A 19307-nucleotide genomic window follows, 5' to 3' on the forward strand; every position below is an offset into this window, starting at 1 on the left:
TATTCAGAACTCAGAATTAAGAAGTGCCAAGTTTTGAAATCGGACTCAGAATTAAATTTCAAATTCAAAAAATATAACTAAGCTTGAGATTCTAAATTCAGACTCATTATCTAAATTTAAAACACTCATTTTAGAACAGAAATAAACCCAAAAGTAAGAAACTAATAGTCTAAATCCATAATTTAGTAACCAGTACACAGTACTATGATTTCAGAAATAAATAATCAAATAACATTCGATATTCATATACCCAGATTCAGAATCAATTAAAAAAACAAAAAAATAGTTATGCTGTCTATGAAATTATTATTAATCTAAATTACTAAGTTTAAATCTGGGATTAGAATTCAAAACTTAAACTCAAAGTTCGAATTGGTAGTTAAATTTGGAAACTAATATCATTTATGGATCAGAATTTCAATACCAATTTGGTATTTCAGAATTTGAGTTCAACTTTTCAAGTCCAAGTTTAAAAGTAACATACATTAACAGCACAAAATAAGCTTGTTTATTTATCAAAATATACTTATTTATCAGAATTAACTTAAAAAAAAATTTAAATTTCGTTCATTCTGGCGATTTTTTATAAATTTTATTTTTTGAGATTTATGATATTCCCTTTTCAAATGCACATTGAAAAACTTTATAATTAAATTGAAATTAAAAAAAAAGCATTGAATTTTTACCAGGTTTTAAATTAAAATAGTAAACTTCTTTATCAGAAATCTAAAAAAGGAACATCTGTATCATCAAATATTGAGCAGAATATATCATTTTCCAGCAATATCAAAATTGCAGTTTTCATTTCAAGATGTCATTATGGGATTTTCTTTCCCTTTTAGAGTTATGGAGGAAATAATGACAATAAATCTCTATTTTTGCGTCAAATTCTAATAATCTAACATGATTTTCGAAGAATTTATTAATTTTTCAATAAAATACCTTAAACTTTATTAGCATTTCAAATATTGTTTAATTATTTACGAAAAATCTATCCTTAAATGTCTCGGACAATATATATTTTCCATACAACAGTTTTAAAGATTTTAGAAAACTTTGAACCCCAAAATTATTTATATTCAAGAAGGAAGTTGTGTTTACGATCAGTTGAACGAACTTTGAAATCTGCCAAAAAATTTGAGATCCAGAATGTCAACTTACACAGTAAACAAAAATTACCGAGTTCCTAACTTGTGTAAATCGTTAAACTGTTCGGTAATTTTTTTCGGTAAAAAATAAACGAACATCGGTAAATCGATTCTTCATTTACCGATATTCGTTTATTTTTTACCGAAAAAAATACCGAACAGTTTAACGATTTACACATGTTAGGATTTCGGTAAAAAAATTACCGAACTCGGTAATTTTCGTTTACTGTGTAGATGTACCCCATGACATCATAATGTGGTTTTAAAATAATGCAATGCGGAACTTCAAGATTCTAAGATGACATTCAAAAAATTCAAATTATAAATATAAAGAAGTTTTCGTAAAAAACAGTTGTCTAAGTTGGAATAAGTTGTTGTCAGACGAAGGTGAATTTTCGTTGAATATATGGATCCTTTTACATTTTTCGCGTGAGCTTTCATTACGTCGTATGAAACATCTTTAGAATACACGGAAACCTGCTGCAAAAGTTATAAAAACAACTTTCAAATTTGTATTTCACATATAGAATATGTTGTCCAGGCTACAAATATTCTAAATAGAAAGAAGTTGCGAAAAGTTTATGTCAGTTTTTGTATTTTTTCGTAGTAAAACTGTTTGTTTACATTCGTTCCATACGACGTAATGAAAGCTCACGCGAGATTTCAACATTTAAATACTTTATTATCGGTACGAAATCCAACAAGTTTTACCGCAATTTTTGCAGTTGTGAATAACTTTCGAATTACAAAATTGATTCTCTGAAAATTTTCAGTTTTCACACACTTTCACTTATATGTATCATAAAATGTCTATTTGTTCGGTCAATAAATCTTGTAAAAGGTATTAAGCATTGTATTCCAAACCCGTGAAAAACATAAAAATCTCTCAAGGGAAAACCGGAAAAACGGGAATTTGAAAATGGCCACACTGCCGGCAACATGATCAAAGGAGTAAGTTAGTGAAAACAATAGTTTGAAACTATCTTCTTTTCGCAAGTTTCTAACTGTTTTGATTTTAACTCCCAAAGCTTTTCACAAAAAAAAATCGTTTCAGTGAAATTTGACATGTAGCTATAAATATGTAAGATTCCGATAAAAATTTTGACCTCTGTTCTGGATCTTCCGGAAGAAAAAAAAAAAATCTTACTTAAAAAAGACATCCAATGTTGGCTTTGCTTCCGTGTATCTCAATAAACCGATTTTCAAAACTCAGATTTTAGTTTTTTCACGTTAATTTGATAACCATTCAAATACAACATACTTGAGCTCTCAAAAATTTCAGTATACTGGAATGATGATTAAGATGCCTTGAATCTGCTTTGGAAGGTTGATCTAAATAGTTGTCATTTTTTATCATGTTGTCATTTTATAACTGATTTAAGACCTCTTAGGCAAATTAAGCTTTTCAGTATTTCACATATAAATCAGTCAGCTTTCCTTGATTCCTCTCTTTTATGGTCATTTTCTACCTGATTTCAAATATTGATTAATTGTTAAAACTGATACTCTAGAAAATTGTTGGAATATTTTTCCAAAATTTAAAATTTGATAAAAAATACAACTGGCTGTTTAATTCTTAAAAAAACTGAAACTGATATTTAAACTTAATTCAAAATGTAGATAGTTTTTATTCAATATTCTAAATTCTAGATATCAAAGTTTGAAAAGGTATAAAGATACTTAAATTTTCCGCAGCTTTTGATAGATTTTCCACAAATCCTAGTGCATCTTCTAAATTTCGGAAGATCAGGCTGTATCCATTTAAAGTAGGATAACATCCTCTTCGGTTTCCTTTCAAGATTTTCACATATCCGGATCGTTTTTAAAACTGATGGATGACAGACTGCTTCTAATATACACCGAACTTAACAGGATCATTTAATTTTTAATATTTTACCACAAAACATTGGATAAACTTAAGGATTTTGGCAGAAGAAATTTTTTGTTGCTGCTTACTAAACCAAGGCCTATTTATGGAAATTTGGCATTTTTATATGGAATGGCAAACAAAATTGTTTGTTCCTCCGACGTTCGCCATTTGATTCTTTTGAAAAGTGCATTAGATTAAACATTGATTTTTCGGGTTTATCGGAAACTATTTTTCAAATTGAACTTTTGGATCTGTACATTAGAATTCAAACAGATTTTCATCACCTTCCCTCTTTGTTGAAAGCAAGCAATGTGGTATTTTCTTTAACTTATGTTAAATATTTGATAAATGATCTTATAGTTTGGTGATGACAAAAATATCTGATAATTTTTTATTAAAATTGTTCAGCAAAAAAATTACACAAAACAAAAACTCATCAAATTTTGATTTCAAATCGTCAAAAAAGCCCTTTGCATATTACATTTAGTTATGCCGAAATGCCAAATATTATTAGTTACATTAAATACATCAGTGCATATATTTCTTATACTTTTTTGATTATCAATTTGTGGAAAAATGTGATTTTCTGAAAAATTCCATACATTTGCCAGTTTTTTCCATAACTATATTTCGGGGCCTCTTACCAATACGTTTAAAGAAGGAGAATACCCTACCTTGTATATTTCAAAGTACTATGTGCTAAATCTTACAACTTGCAACATTTTTATTTATTTGTTTAATACTCTTGGCATTTTTGTTTTTTTCTATGAAATAAAATATTATTTTGTACGATATATGTATATAAAGAACATTGAAAAGTATTATGTTAAATCCTTCTTTGAAACTTCGAAAATCGAAATTAAAGAAAGCAATGGAGAGGAGGAGTCATTATTTCGCGCTACGTAATTTCCATAGGGGGTATGTCGCGCCGTTACGATTTGTAACATACGAAGGAAGGGGGGTCAAAAAAGTGCAAATGCCGCCTAACTCCTGGGGATTTTTTTTTATTATCTGACAATTTGCGCCGGGGGTCTTCAGATTTTCCCCAAAATTGAAAATTTGGTTCATTTTTGCGACTTAAAAACACATGTATTTTTCAGAATTCTAACATTTTTATTTTTTGAGTTAGCTTCGGTTAGATTTTTTTGTAAATAAAAAATAACCATTTTTCAAAGCTACATAACTCTATTGTTTCTCAACGGAAATTACAAAATAGCACATCAAAATGCATTGAAATTTTATCAGCTTTCCAAATAGAATAGTTGAAAAAAATTAAATAATGACCTTCAACATGAAAAGTTGTAAATAAACTTTAAATGGCGTCTAAAAGTACCGTCTGCACCACCGAATATTTTGCAAAAAATACCATTGTGTAGCTCGATTCATGATGCAACTTTCATCTGAAGACACCAAAGTGGGCCATTAACACCTTGAAGAGTTATAAAAGAAATAATGACAATAAATCTCTTTTTTTGCATCGAAAACAAACAATGGTGGAACAACTGCACTCACATATGGAGATAGCAAGCACTTCTAACAACATGGAAACAAAAGAACTTACCAAAGCAGGTAAAAAACATTACTTTTTCTTGCTTTGTAGAGTGTTTGCAGCAAAACTGACTTTAAATTTTAACCAAAATTCTGAGTATCGTATTGTTTAAGTGATATAACTAATAATGGGAATGTTGCTTTTACAACCTGGTCATATACTATATAACTTATTAATTTTTCGATCAAAGATCATTGTGAAGCATAATCAATGCCAATAGTAGAAGGTTCAGTCCCTGTGTTTGGGATCACAAAAATGTGGTTAAAAATTGAAATATAGACGTGCTTTACATAGTTTTTATATCGGGAGCTAAGCACTGGACCCAAAAATCCTTTCCCATTGATCAAAAAAGTATGAGAAAGTGGCACAAATGTTGTAGAAATAATTAAAGAGCTCAGTATGGCCAGCCCAGGCTATAAAATGATGAAAATATGATACTTTTACCGTATTCGTTTTCTACATTCGCCCAGTTTTGAGGTTTACCATACTAGAACGAACATAATTCGTCGTCAGTGTTTTGCTACCTCGATCGCTCACACATGAATCTTCAGTGTTCCACCGTCCATTTTAAATCGAATCTGGGGAAGTACGGATGCAAAACTGAGCGCATAAACTTCTAAAAATGACAGTAAAATGTGCATAACTTGTTGTGACCTGGTGCAAAACTGGGTATAAACGAATACGTTATTAGATTTTTGGATTTAACATGAAGTCAGTTAAGCTGCAACAATCTACCGCCCCTTCTTTCATAACAGTCCCATATACAAAAATAAGCAAGCGAGACAATAAGCTTTTTCTGTTTTGGAATATATTTTTAAATTATGACCACCACTTTCAGCATAAACGAAACTCGTTTCTAGGTTGTCATAATAAATCGTTAGGCCTGAAATTTTCAAATTAAGGTCGAGAGCACCATTTTTATTCATTATGGGACTGTTAATCGACCATATTTGAAACCTTTTTCGAATCTACTAGCATTGATCATTTTTGAACATCTAAATGCAATTGTCAGAAGAAGAAACATACTTTTGCAAAAAAAAAATCATGAATTCCACATTGTAAGTTGAATCTTTTTACGATTTTTGATTGCATCCGATAGTTTTTCGCTCAGGAAGTCATTCCTAAGAAAGTCAGACCTGCCTTCGAAAACTAGTGTGCATCATTCGACAAGTGAGTTAAAAAAAATGTTTAAATGATTCAAAGCAATAAACCAAAGACTATTTCGCCGAAAGAAACATTGAAAAGTAACCAAATCCGTGGTATTTCACATATGGGACTGTTATTCAGGAATATTGCATATAGGACAGCCACGAATTGATTTTTTTTTTCGAAATTTCTAGAACAAAACCTCTTTTTTTAGTCTTTTATGTTGAAGCCTTATGTTGACCTAAAATGACGAAAATTCATATGGGACTGTTATGCGAGTAAAGGCAGTCTGAAAAGGACGAAAAAATAGTGTTTTTACCAGCTTTGATAAGTTCTTTTGTTTCCATGTTGTAAGAAGTGCTTGCTATCTCCATATGTGAGTGCAGTTGTTCCACCATTGTTTGTTTTTGATGCAAAAAAAGAGATTTATTGTCATTATTTCTTTCATAACTCTTCAAGGTGTTAATGGCCCACTTTGGTGTCTTCAGATGAAAGTTGCATCATGAATCGAGCTACACAATGGTATTTTTTGCAAAATATTCGGTGGTGCAGACGGTACTTTTAGACGCCATTTAAAGTTTATTTACAACTTTTCATGTTGAAGGTCATTATTTAATTTTTTTCAACTATACTATTTGGAAAGCTGATAAAATTTCAATGCATTTTGATGTGCTATTTTATAATTTCCGTTGAGAAACAACAGAGTTATGTAGCTTTGAAAAATGGTTATTTTTTATTGACAAAAAAATCTAACCGAAGCTAACTCAAAAAATAAAAATGTTAGAAATCTGAAAAAATACATGTGTTTTTAAGTTGCAAAAATGAACCAAATTTTCAATTTTGGGGAAAATCTGAAGACCCCCGGCGCAAACCCGTCAGATAATAAAAAAAAATCCCCTCCTATAATTGTATGTATGAAGTTTTTCGAAAGTCTGGAAATTTTTCAAATGATTCTATATCATTGGTTTTCAAACTTTTTTCCTGTGAGAATTTATGAAAAATCTTTAGAAGAACGCAAATCTAAACAAATGAATCACATTTTAAATTGTTATAATTGAGTTGAGAAGACCGAAAAGCCAACGCATAAACATCAATTGTTATAAAACAAAACTCCAAATTCATTCAAAATCAAATTGCTTCAAACCCTAAGACTAAAATTAAAAACATGTAAATTTTCCAGGACAAATACTTAAACTTAAAAAAAAAAAATCTAATAACAAACCGCCTATCTTAATTTTGGTAAACTGAATTCTTTACTAATTTGCCCTTTATTATTCGCAAAATATTTATCTACTGTTTATTCGGTGAAAAGCATAAAAAGTATAATACATTGTGTTATTTCTTGATAAACTAAATTTCAAACTTTTATTTATGACAAATAAAGACTAAATATGAATACTGTTTGTTGCACGCGTCTAAACAATCAACATAGGTTCTAACAACTTAATTTCGACAATTTAGTGAAAATCAAATCTTCAGGCATTGCCATCCAAAATTACAAAATAAACATACAAAACTAGATGAATAAACAGATCGCATACGAAATCTATCTCAATTTAAAAAAAAAATCGGTCTGTTATTGTGACTAATAGAGACAAAAACTTGACTAACAACTCTTAGAGTTTATAGATATTTGTCCTTAACCTGGCTATCATTTGGTTTTCAAAATCCTTCAAAGTCGTTTAATTGTTGGGCATTGAACGTACTCGTTGTCATTTCAATTCTAAATTGATTCGTATTTTGTAACCTGAGCCTTCCCAACGCCCCCCAAATTTCAAAGTTGAGTTCACCGCCCCCATAAAAGCTCTCAACGCCCCCAAGGGGGCGGTAGGGACCACTTTGGAAACCACTGTTCTATATGATGCTTAACTTTGAAGCCCTAGGCATAACAAATATTAAAAATTTTCTATCTTGCTGTGAATTCGTTTTAAAAATTTATAGAATGGATACTATCTAACAGCAATTCATAGTTCAATGACGCCTGAAATATTTTGAAATGAAAACAATAATTGTAGACAACTTGGTTTGAAATTTTGTGTCTTCCAATTCGTTTCATTAATAAGACGACAAACGAAGTTCATTGTTCCAATGACGGAATAGCCCAAAAATTGGTATTCGGTTTCAGATAACAACAAAATTGCTTATCAAACGATCGATGTGTTGTGATGCACTGGTCCTACTCCAATCTAGGCGGGCTTGCACAGCGTGTATCGACACGATGCGAGAAACCAGTTTCGGATGGGGTAAAACTATTCCCGAACCACACATCCAGCCATCAATGGGAGTCTCGTTCATTGAGCGATAAAAAAAACACTTCAATGGAACGCTATCACACCTTATTAGCCTATTCGACGATAGGCAAAAAAACAACAACACAAGGAAAAAAACAACTGCGTGTCATTCTTCTCCTCACACATATTCATGATGGCTATTACGTATTCACCGATTCACGTGCTCGGTGCTACACTAGAAAACAGGTGGTCACACTATCACGCATGAGTGACCCGTCTCAAGTATGACGACGATTATGATTGTTAAAATAAGTGGCGGAACGTATTCAGTTTGATTATTCAAAAGGTACTAAATTTTGTCAGCTCTAGTGAACTGACGATACTATCAAAGGTATTATCATGAAGGTTAAACTTTGGATAAAACCATTTCGAAATTTTAATAAGATACTTATACATCTCTTTGAAAATCTTCGTTCAGAGATAAAATCGTACTTTAACACCCCCCGTATCGTTTGAAGGGACAACTTCAAAACGCGTTTTTCTCTTATCAAACTGTAAAGAGACACACACACACACAATTTAGAAGTGCTTTTATATGGAATCAATCATTTCTAACATGTCAGGGTTGTTGGTTTCAAAGAAGTTTCAGATGGCTCACCGTAGTTGTGAATGGTTTTCTCAAAACCGACCCTCAACGCCATCCATAAAATTATTTTAAAAAATACCGAAAGAACTATACAGTTGGGCAACTTTGTAAGTCAACAGTATAGTTAGAGCATAAGTAATGATCTATACACCTATATCCAACTTCTACGATTACCACGACATATTCGTCATCGGTACGGTTTCAAGCTCATAAACAACAACATCAGCAGAAAAAAAAACCCGGTGGTATTTTTCCGCACCACGATGTATGTACCTACGATTGCTATAACATGATTGTAGGTACTAATTAGATATGGAAGAAAAATAGAAATACCATTGCTGCCGCCGCCGCTTGTTTACGTCGCTTGCTAACTAGCCGGCGTAATCGACGATGGCACATTTGGAATTCCTTCTCAGTTTGTATTGTTTGTGCAGTAATGCCCGGGAGAGAAATGAGCCTTTGACGTATTTATGAGCATATCGTGGCAATAAATTTTGCTAGTTTCATATTGAATTAAGTTGCTGCAAAAAATGTCTTTTCGATGAGTTGATTTTGAACATCTTAAAAAAGGCACTTTGAAGTACCTACAGCAAAAAAGTTACTGTTTGGGTTACACACTGGATTGTATTGATTCCATAGAAGTCCTTTTCTTGCCTTACGAGCTATAAATGTCACTGTCAATCAATGTAAAAAAAATCGTTTCACTTGAAACACGAAGAAGTCTTAGAAGAGTTGTTGAGGAAAACTGATGAAAAGAAAAAAAAAAATCTGATGATTTTTTAACTTAAACACTGATATAATATTACAGTCGTATGAACTAGACAAGGTCCGACGAAACAAACCCGAGCCATTATAGCAAAACAATGTAGGGAAACAGAAATCTGTGAGTAATGAAAAGTATTGGAAAAATTAATGGACATAAGTTTTTGGCACTTTTGATTTTCTGTTGAAATTTTCGTTGTTTTATCATATTGACGCTTCTTATAGAAGAAGAGTTGAGTATAGCAAATTTCATGCCCTTAGATATAGAACTTCAATTCGCACATAAATAAATGCAAATATCACAAACTATTTAAAGTAACTGTAAATTGAAATAAATGCGATGAGAAAGCATGTGTCGAATACTTTTGTCCATCAGTGTAATTTCTTCAACTCATCCTTGCATGTAGTGCATAAAAAGTGAAAGTATGGTGATTTTTCATACATTTTGTCGAAAATCTCCATACAAATTTGAAATTTGATGTTAATTTACAGTCTAAGTGTTAAGAATTGAAAATTGAAAAGTGAGACGTAAGACGTGACAAGTGGAAATGAGTGAAAAGAGAGTCGTGAGGGGTAAACTGTGAGGCATGAGACGCAAGACGTGGTGTTCCACACTTCATGGTTCCACTTTTTACAAATTGTTATATGAATAACTATTTTCTACAACCGTTTGTATACGTCAAATATTAAACTAAGGCATTTTACCCATCTTTTGAACGAAATGCGGCATTAACGTACAAACTTGATTCTGATTCCTTACAAAAAGGCAGCATACGACGCAATCTTTAGTGAATTCGACAAACCAAATTTGGAAGATCAAAATTGAACATTGTTATTTACTTTTACAACAGGGTCGGCAATTGAACTGCTTATAACTTTAAAAGAGATTATTGCGAAGCATACAAAACCAAATCAGATAACAACTTGTCACTTTTTAACATTATGTCTAAGCTGTCAGAGGATATTTTTGTTTATTTTGTAATCAAGTGTTTTCTGCAAAATAGGCCCCGAACCTTAACTTAGTGCTTTGATTGCCTAGTTCCAGGCTGTGAAACGGCAGAAAGACATATTTCGTGAGTTGTCCAATATAAATACGTGTATGTATTTTTTTATTTCGCCTTGCACTTGAAAAATACCTGAAAATCACCAAAAGAAGTACCAAAAACTGTATCGTGGGGGTCGTCAAGCTACAGTGGCGACACCTACCATGGTGAAGATCATAATGATGCGCCTTGAGAGAATTCCTCGACGTGGTTTCACTGAACTTGCGATTGATTTTAATATACCGGATTGAAATCACCGTCGGATCTTGAAAGATGATCTTTAGACCAAGCCTGCAGTTTTGAAGGTCTGGGTCGGTACTTCCCTGGTGAAGATCAACCGAACACCCTGAAGAGGTGAAGATCAATCAATTTACGTATCGGGAATAGTTATACGGCATGTCGGCAAAAGGCAAATAAATTGGCAGCGTGAGACGTTTTTGAGCAGAGTTACACTTCTTTTTCACCAGAAAAAGATATTGGTTTTCCAATGTTATTTTTGTTCTGTATTTCTTTTGAATTGGCCTGAGGAACGAAGCATTACATTGCAAGTGTTAAATTTTTAATTCATTCTACGTTAAGCTGTTGCTTAAAGTGTCCGAAATCTAAGGTCTTAACCCTGATCAAAAATAATATGCTACACTCAAACAATTAAAGCTCAGCCCTGTCTTATACACGATTTCTTGCATGAGCTTTCATTACGTCGTATGAAAAAAATGAGCAGTCGCAACTTCTTCCATTTAGAATATTTGTAGCCTGGACAACATATTCTACATGTAAAATACAAAATTTAAAGTTGTTTTGATAACTTTTTCAGCAGTTTTCTGTAAATTCTTAAGATGTTTCAAACGACTTAATGAAAGATCATGCGAGATTTCTATATTTTCACGAACCTTTTGTTCAAATGACTATTACTAAAGTTATTCATTGTTCATTTCAGTTAAAAATTTTTTCAAAAACATGTCTTCGAATTTGTACCAACAAATGTTACTGCATTTGGAAAATAATGATTTTACAGTATGTTTCGATGTCTTTTTAAGAGATTTCTATACAAATTATACCTTTTTTTTCTAGAACTTTATAAAAAATCTTGAAAATTATATTGGCTGTAAGTACTACATCGTAGTTTCAAGATCAATTTATCGGACTTATTTTTGCAAAATTGATGAAATTGCGGAGCAAAACAACAAATAGATGCCCCGTTCGTTAGATTTGTCAAAAAAAATCATGAAAACCTTTCAATTGATACGAAAAGACTTCTTTTTATAAGACGCTGAAGTGTTCGCCATGATTTCTAACCGGTTTACAAGTTTTGGGATACACTTATTTGAAATTTGAAGCCCTGTATATTGATTTTTTTTTGTTCACCATGATTTTATATGAAAACTAGCTGACCCGGTAAACTTCGTTTCACCTGTTACTCAATAAATCGTTAGAAAATGTTTCATCAACACATCTTTAATTTCTTCGGGCTCGGGAATCAGTTTTCATGAAAATCGCCTTCAAGTTGTTCGAGTTGTGTCCCATTTCTGGTTGGTTTTGTACGGGAGCCCCCCTTCCATAAAATGTGACATTCTCGAAACTAAAATACAAACCATCTCTGGCCCGAAAAAACCTCGGATACCAAATTTCACTTCATTCCGACCGTCCGTTTGTAGGTGATGTGGTTACAAAGAAAAAGCCTCCATTTTTATATATAAGACGAGTATAATAAATATCGAGAAGACCATCATTTATAACCGGGAAAAAACCTGGGAAAAACCGGGAAAAACTTTGGAATTTCAAAACGAAAAATCGCTAGCAACCCTGCAGTTGAGCCGTCACTCATTTGGTCATCGGAGACACAACACGACGACGGGTTATGGTTATGTGATGTGTTGACCGACCATTTGGTTGGCTGGCGGAGTTGAATGGCGATGCAAAGTCACCCAGTTTTTCGTCCCAAAGCTACTGTTGATGGGTGAATCCCCTCAATTAAAACCATTTCATTCGAGAGACTATTTCGTTCCGTCCGGTGGAGTAATTTTATAGGTCACAACTTTATCCGCTGCTTGTTGTATGAGAATTGTCCATTTTGAAGTTTTGGTGTAAATTGACATGTGAAAATAGAAAGCTGGCAACACCGTAGAACCTCCCAAAGTGTTTTATATCGAAAATTTCATTCCAACGAACAAGTTTGCTAAAGATTGTAATTAGTTTGGACCAGAGTTCCGAAAATCACTCGAAAGAAACGCTCATGATAGGTTTCTAGTTGGAAAAATTTAAAGCCGAATGCTGCTGCCTGTAGTTCCCTAGAGAGTGGGCAGAGCGACAATGCGAGATTAATGTAAACAAGATTCAAAAGCGAGAGCGGATTCGCATTAAAGTCGATCGCTCAAGCTCACTACCTGGTGTATCAGAAGTGATTGAGACACTTACTGATACAAGATCCAGTTCGAAAATCCACTCACTCACTCTCTCAATCTCAATCAATGCGGCCTTGCATTGGTCCATACTGCCTGTGTTCTTTAGGCCATAGCGGCAGATACATACTTCCTGTGTGTTTGAATGGCTATTTTGGTCCTCCGCAACAACAGCAACAACAAAGCATGATGTATCAGGCAGACAGCATTCGATCATCGATCAGTAAACGAGTGAGTGAGTGAGTGATTGAGCAAGAAAAGTTATTGATTGAAACAAGAAACTGAAAATCAGGTAGCTCCTCACTCAGTTGAGAATTTCAACTGGAGAAGGAACGTCTCTCTTTCAAATCTTATTTCTTTGATTCTTGGAGCAGCGCTGTCGAACACGATCTTTGCCCCGCTGGGAGATAAATCAACCAACAATTTAGGTTTAGCATTCGCTGTTGAAAACGTTTCGGTGTTTCTCATGAGAATTGAGTGATTTTCGGAACACTGGTTTGGACCTGAGAGAAAATAAGTTATGGAGGCTGGGTCATTCGGCTGAAAGTCATAAGGCCGATGGACGTTAGGCCGAATGGTCATCAGGTTTAAAGATCATTAGGCCGAATGAACGATAGGCGGATTGTTCCTAAGACCGAATTGATGTTAGGCCGAATAATCTTTTGGCCGAATGGTCATAAGGCCAAATGGGTGCTAGGCACAATGATCATTAGGTCGAAGTGATGCTAGGCCTAATGGTCGTTAGGTCGAACGGATGACTTTGACGCGTGTCTGCACGTTAGGTCGAATTGTTGTTAGTCCAGATGGACGGTAGTCCGAATGATCCTTAGGCCGAATGGTTATTAGGCCGACCATTCGGTCTAGCATCCATTCGGCCTAACGAACTTTCGGCCTATCGTCCGTTCGGCCAAGTGCAGCCTAAAATGCAGACATGCGTTAAATATGTCTTATAGGCCTATCATCCGTTCGGCCTGGCATCCATTCGGCCTAGAATCTATTCGGCCTTACGACCATTAGGCCTGATGATCATTTGGTCTCATGACCATTTGGCCTAACAGCAATTTGGCTAAGCATGCATTCGGCCTTACGTCTATTCAAACTAACATCCATTCGGCTAAATAACCTTAGGCCAAATGTCCCATTCGGCCTATTGTCTTATTCGGTCGAACATCCTTCGTCCTAACATCTTTCGCCTGACGACCTTCGGCCGAATGCCGGGCCCCTAATTAATCAAAGGTCAAATTATGTAACATATGTTCGAATGCTGTAAAATGATTACCCCCCCGAGTCATTCGTGTCACCTTAATGGTACATAAATCTGATAAATCAGTCAATAAGTTCAGTAACAAACTAACATTGCAGCAGCTATTTTTGCCATTTTGAAAGCAAACTCAAACGGAGAGCAAACCTGTTTTGACTCAAACCGCCAACAAACGACCAGGAACTGCAAACCCACAGCCGGTTTGTTCTTGAGATTTGCTACATTTAATCGAGAAGGCAACACACCAAAAAAACGTCATCTGTGTTGGATAACCTTGAAGCAAAAAAAAAAGTGTAAGAGACCGGAACGAACCAAACGGCCGGGAAACTCGGGAACGAAGTGTTATTTTTTGCAGGTCTCTTTTGCTCAGGCAGCGTACAGACATAATCCGGGATACAGGAATCGTAAAAAATCAATTTAAACTTTAAGAGCAATTTCTGGCTGAAGCTTGAAAGAAACTTTTAATTTCGATGCTGCTTTCGATGTTTTTATTTGAAGAAAAAACTGGTTTGCTCTTAATAACAATTGTTGATTCGTTCTCTTCGCAGATGATGCTAATATGCTTTATCCGTGAAATTCGAAATGTGACCTTTGAATAATTTCACCTTTGGAATTAAAGCCCTTGAATCATTAACAAAAGTGCACGGCGAGATCCGGTTTGGGGAAACCTACATATTAATGCGCGACATCCACATCCCACCAATGGCAGATCTCTGTGACCATCTTTGCGAGAGGCAGCAGCAAAAAAAACGCACATTTCAAGCTCCCCCCATTTTTTGTGTCTCGTGTTAAATGGACATTTTAATTTTTTTTTGTACCCTGATGCGCGACCCAGATTCAAGCCCGTCAGATAGGTACAGGAGGAACCCATCATCAGCAACAGCAGTTTTGCGTATGCGGAATTTAGTGTGCTTTTTTCTGGTGTTCAACCACATGCTGTTGGGACGAATTTGTTTTGTTGCAAGTGCGGTACGAGCGAATTGGGATCAAATGTTAACTGAAAACACGAACAAGCGATTATTCTCAAAAACTTTCGTAGAAGTATTACCTTGACGCACACCGTAAGCTTTTTGGATTTCGATTATTTTGATTTTAATAAGTTGGTAATCTATCGATAGAACACCATATGTGATGTTTTGTTTTCAGGATAAGACATTGAAAATATTACCTGATGCCTCAAACAAGGCACCATCACCCAATTAAGATACTGAATTAAAACGTCTCAGGAACCAAACCCGATCAGCGTTCCGGTGTCTAACCAAACTTTATATATTTTTTCGGTATTTTATCCCCACACATGATAACTACCTAAGTATGTACCCACTTCTATTGGGGTCGTCTATTTTATTGCCACGGCACGCCACAGTCATCTCTAAACGAGACGGGCGGCGAAATCAAACCATACCGAAAACTGTTCAAACGGAAAGGAATGAAGGAACCACCCGTGTCGTGGTAGTGATCGGTGGTTGGCTTTAAGAGACTCGAAATGGAATTATTATTTCATATAACTAGATTAACGTGGTGCTAGCTGCTTCAGTGGTGATCACTAATTAACTGCTGCACAGCCGAAATAAAATGTCTAAAAATCTTTCCGGGCCGGGTGCATGGTTTTTATTATGTGATAAAAGCCTCAGAAATTTATCAGAATCTGTAACTAAGTTTTGTTTTGACGATAAACAATAAAGCGGCCCTGATTGTTGACCCTTCTTAAAGTTGAACTCTTCAATCGAATAACAGCTAGACGACCGTAATCGGCTTTTAAATGTATCTGAAAAAGGTGAAAAACTGAATTCCAAAATCTTTAAGGTATGTCTGATAGCACTGAAAATTTAGCATGTTATTTTATTCTTTATTTTTCGTAATATTTTTCGACCACTGAATATTTCCAATCATGATGTCAATGACTTGGAAAACCACCAATACATGACGCGCTAACCCGAAAACGCTGGTTGACCATGCGAAAAATTAATCGAAAAAACTTCATTACGAACGAGGTTACGAAAGATCGACCACCGAAAGAAGAGACTCCTAGAGTATAAGGTTGGAAAGATCATCGAAGGAATGGGTGTAAAGAAAACACCGGCTAGATCGAATTAATGCAAATGATGATCTAACATTGATTAAAGAAATATTCTTAACGCTTGGATGAAAATAATGTACATTTTGGTGGGCATGAGTTGGACAACTCTATTTAGGCTCCACCAATTTTCAGATTATTAAAATCGAGACTTTTGTTCAAATCCATCAACAAGTATTGTATACATAATGCTGGGTTGATTTGAACCAAAAAAAGTGTCAAAAGATTTTGGGTTCCCTTCGAACACAATTCCGTTTGTGTCAAGTATGGTGTTTCTAGGATTTGACATAGGTTGTAGTACAAAAAATCAAAGCTTGTATTGAAATAAGGGTAGAACAAGCATAGGGGGTAAAAGACTTCAACTGTTGACGATCCGGAGCCAGCGTCTTCACTTGGTCCCAGCCAAGGTTCTCGTCGACAGTTCGGATTTCGGCGGCTAGGCTTCGTTGCCAAGAGCTGTAAATCTCGTCTTCATCTCTTCGCAGCGTGTGCCCAATCCATCTCCAATTCCGTTCTCGAATGACGATTTCTAGTTCTAGCGCCTTTTGATGACACCGGCGATGTAGTTCCACGGCTGGTATAGGAAATGATTCGTTACGAGTTTTTAAAGAGATAATATTAACACAAGTCTTCGATTAGGGATAATACCAGAAACATGGAAGTGTTCAACTGTAGTTCCGATTGAAGCACAAAAAAGTGCTAGAATTGGCACAGTATTTAAGCTTCATCAAGGACGAAGAAATACTGATAACCGAACAATCTTGATTCAGGAAGCAACATTCAACAGAATCTGCAGTGCATTAGGTCAACATCGAAAATGGTATCTACACAGTTACTGTGTTTCTAGACTTCAAAAGAGCTTTTGAAATGATTGATCGAGCAATTCTGGTTGATTTTTTTTTAATAGATATTGACATCAGTGGGACAGTTCTTAACTGGTTCAAGGACTATTTAGGTGATAGAATGCAAAGAACAATATTTGGTTCATCTTACTCGCGATGAAGATAAAATAACTTAGGTGTCCCACAAGGAAGTGGGTTGGGTCCATTGATATTTATACTTTACATCAATGACATGAAAAAATGTTTACAGTATGGTCGTCAAAAGCTATTTGCGGATGACTCAGTCTGCTATTGGAGTGGCAATGATTTGGAGCACGTCATACAAGAAGCAAATGCTGATTTGAAAAATATTCCTTTTTTTTAACAGCGAAAATTGTGTCTGAACCTCAATACACCCAGCTGGATGATTATTGGAAATCGCAAAATCGGAGTCTGTTCAAACCTATCTATTAATGGTTGTGCAATCGAAAGAGTACATCAATTCAAATACCTGGGAGTACAAATCGATGGAAAGCTTAATTTTGTAGCTCATATCGACTATACTATATATTCAAAATGAAGAAAGATATGTTACCAACTTTTTTACTGGATGGTCAGCAGTACGGAGTACAAGGAGAGCTCAAGATTTTATATCGCCAAACACGAAAAAAGAGATGAGCAAACGATCTATTTTCTACAACGGATTGAAGATGTACAGTAAGGTTTTTTTACGCGATTATACGTACCGCGAAAAAAAAACTACGTTTATTTTTGAAACCGCTTAAAAAACACGTGTTAATTCCCGAAAAGCGGGTAAAAACCGTGCTAATTGCGGAAAACCGTGTAGAAAATACTTTAAGCTGGGACAGAGAGAACCTGAAATGAATGACATAATATGACATTGACAATGACATGACAATGACATTACAATGACGTGCTAATGACATCCAGACTTGAGACAAAAGACACAAGACCTGAGACATGAGACTTGAGACCTGAGACATGAGGCATGAGACATGAGACATGAGACCTAAGACCTGAGGCATGAGACTTGAGACCTGAGACATGAAACAAAAGACCTGAGATCAGAGACCTGAGATATGTCTCATTTCTTAGGTCTCAGATCTCAGGTGTCAGGTCTCAAGTCTCATGTCTCAGGTCTCGAATCTTATGTCGCTTGTCTCAGGTCTCGGAATTCAGGTCGCAACTCTCAAGTTGTATGCCTTTTGTCTCATGTCTCAGGTTTCAGGTCTCATATTTCAAGTATCAGGTATCATGTCTTATGTCTCGTGTCTCAGGTCTCAAAAAGATTCTAATTGTTTTCCTTTGAAAAGGACTCAAATACCGCGTAAATTCCAAAAACCGCGTAAAAAAACGAGTTAATTCCCGAAAATCGCGTAAAAAAGCCGTGTAAAAAACTGTATAATGTTATATCGATGAACATCAAAAACAGTTCAAACTTAAACATTTTTAAGAAACTGACAATACAATATAAATCAGTTTAATGAAGTCTGTTCGGAACGGGTCGAACGAAACAAGTAGAAATATATTGACATTTGATCACCTGTCTCTTTCTAATTGACTGCGACCGATTTCTACCAGGTCAAAACGAATCCTATTGCCGAGCTAGATCGGTTTCGACTAATTTCAACTTGCTCCACTGAACAACGATCTGACTACTTTCGACCAAAACATTGGCTCGTTGACCATCTACCAGTTGACAGGAACCAGTTGAAACCTATTTTTACCAACGATTGAACGCAGCTTCTGTCAAACAGACAATTTGATACAAGAGAAATCCTATCATATCAATGTGATGAAGCTCTGACGAAGATAGAAAATTGTACAGCGATGAACATATGTATGTACGTGGGGGTAAGACGGACAAATCGTACAGAAATTGAATAAATAATGTTAACATAACTATCCCGAGGATAAATAGTCCTAAAGAAGTGTATGGGCCCGGCGACCTTTCAATGGCTCTTGATTCCCAGTTCGAGGACTTTTCATCTGGTTTACGTTTCGATGACCTTCAATGACTTCGGTCTCACACCTTTCTTTAGTACTTTTCAGATGACTTCCCAGAGGCTCTACCAAGACGACCTTCCATAGATCCGGTCTGACTATTCCACCTGGTCCGACGACCTTCCATTAGCTCACGGTTCGACGACCTCCCAATGACTTTCAAAGGCGTCGACCTCCTAGTTGCTCCGGCTCGACTTCTTTTCATTCGCCCCTCCATTTCCCTTCATTGGTTCGCTGTTTCTCAAGAATTTCTTTCTGCAGCGTTAATTCTTCACCCACGCAGCGGAGGCCATCGGTATTGGTAAGCTGGTTCCGCCTTCCGCTGTTTT

The sequence above is a fragment of the Uranotaenia lowii genome, chromosome 3 (genome assembly GCF_029784155.1).
Source record: "Uranotaenia lowii strain MFRU-FL chromosome 3, ASM2978415v1, whole genome shotgun sequence".
Classification (NCBI taxonomy): Eukaryota; Metazoa; Arthropoda; class Insecta; order Diptera; family Culicidae; genus Uranotaenia; species Uranotaenia lowii.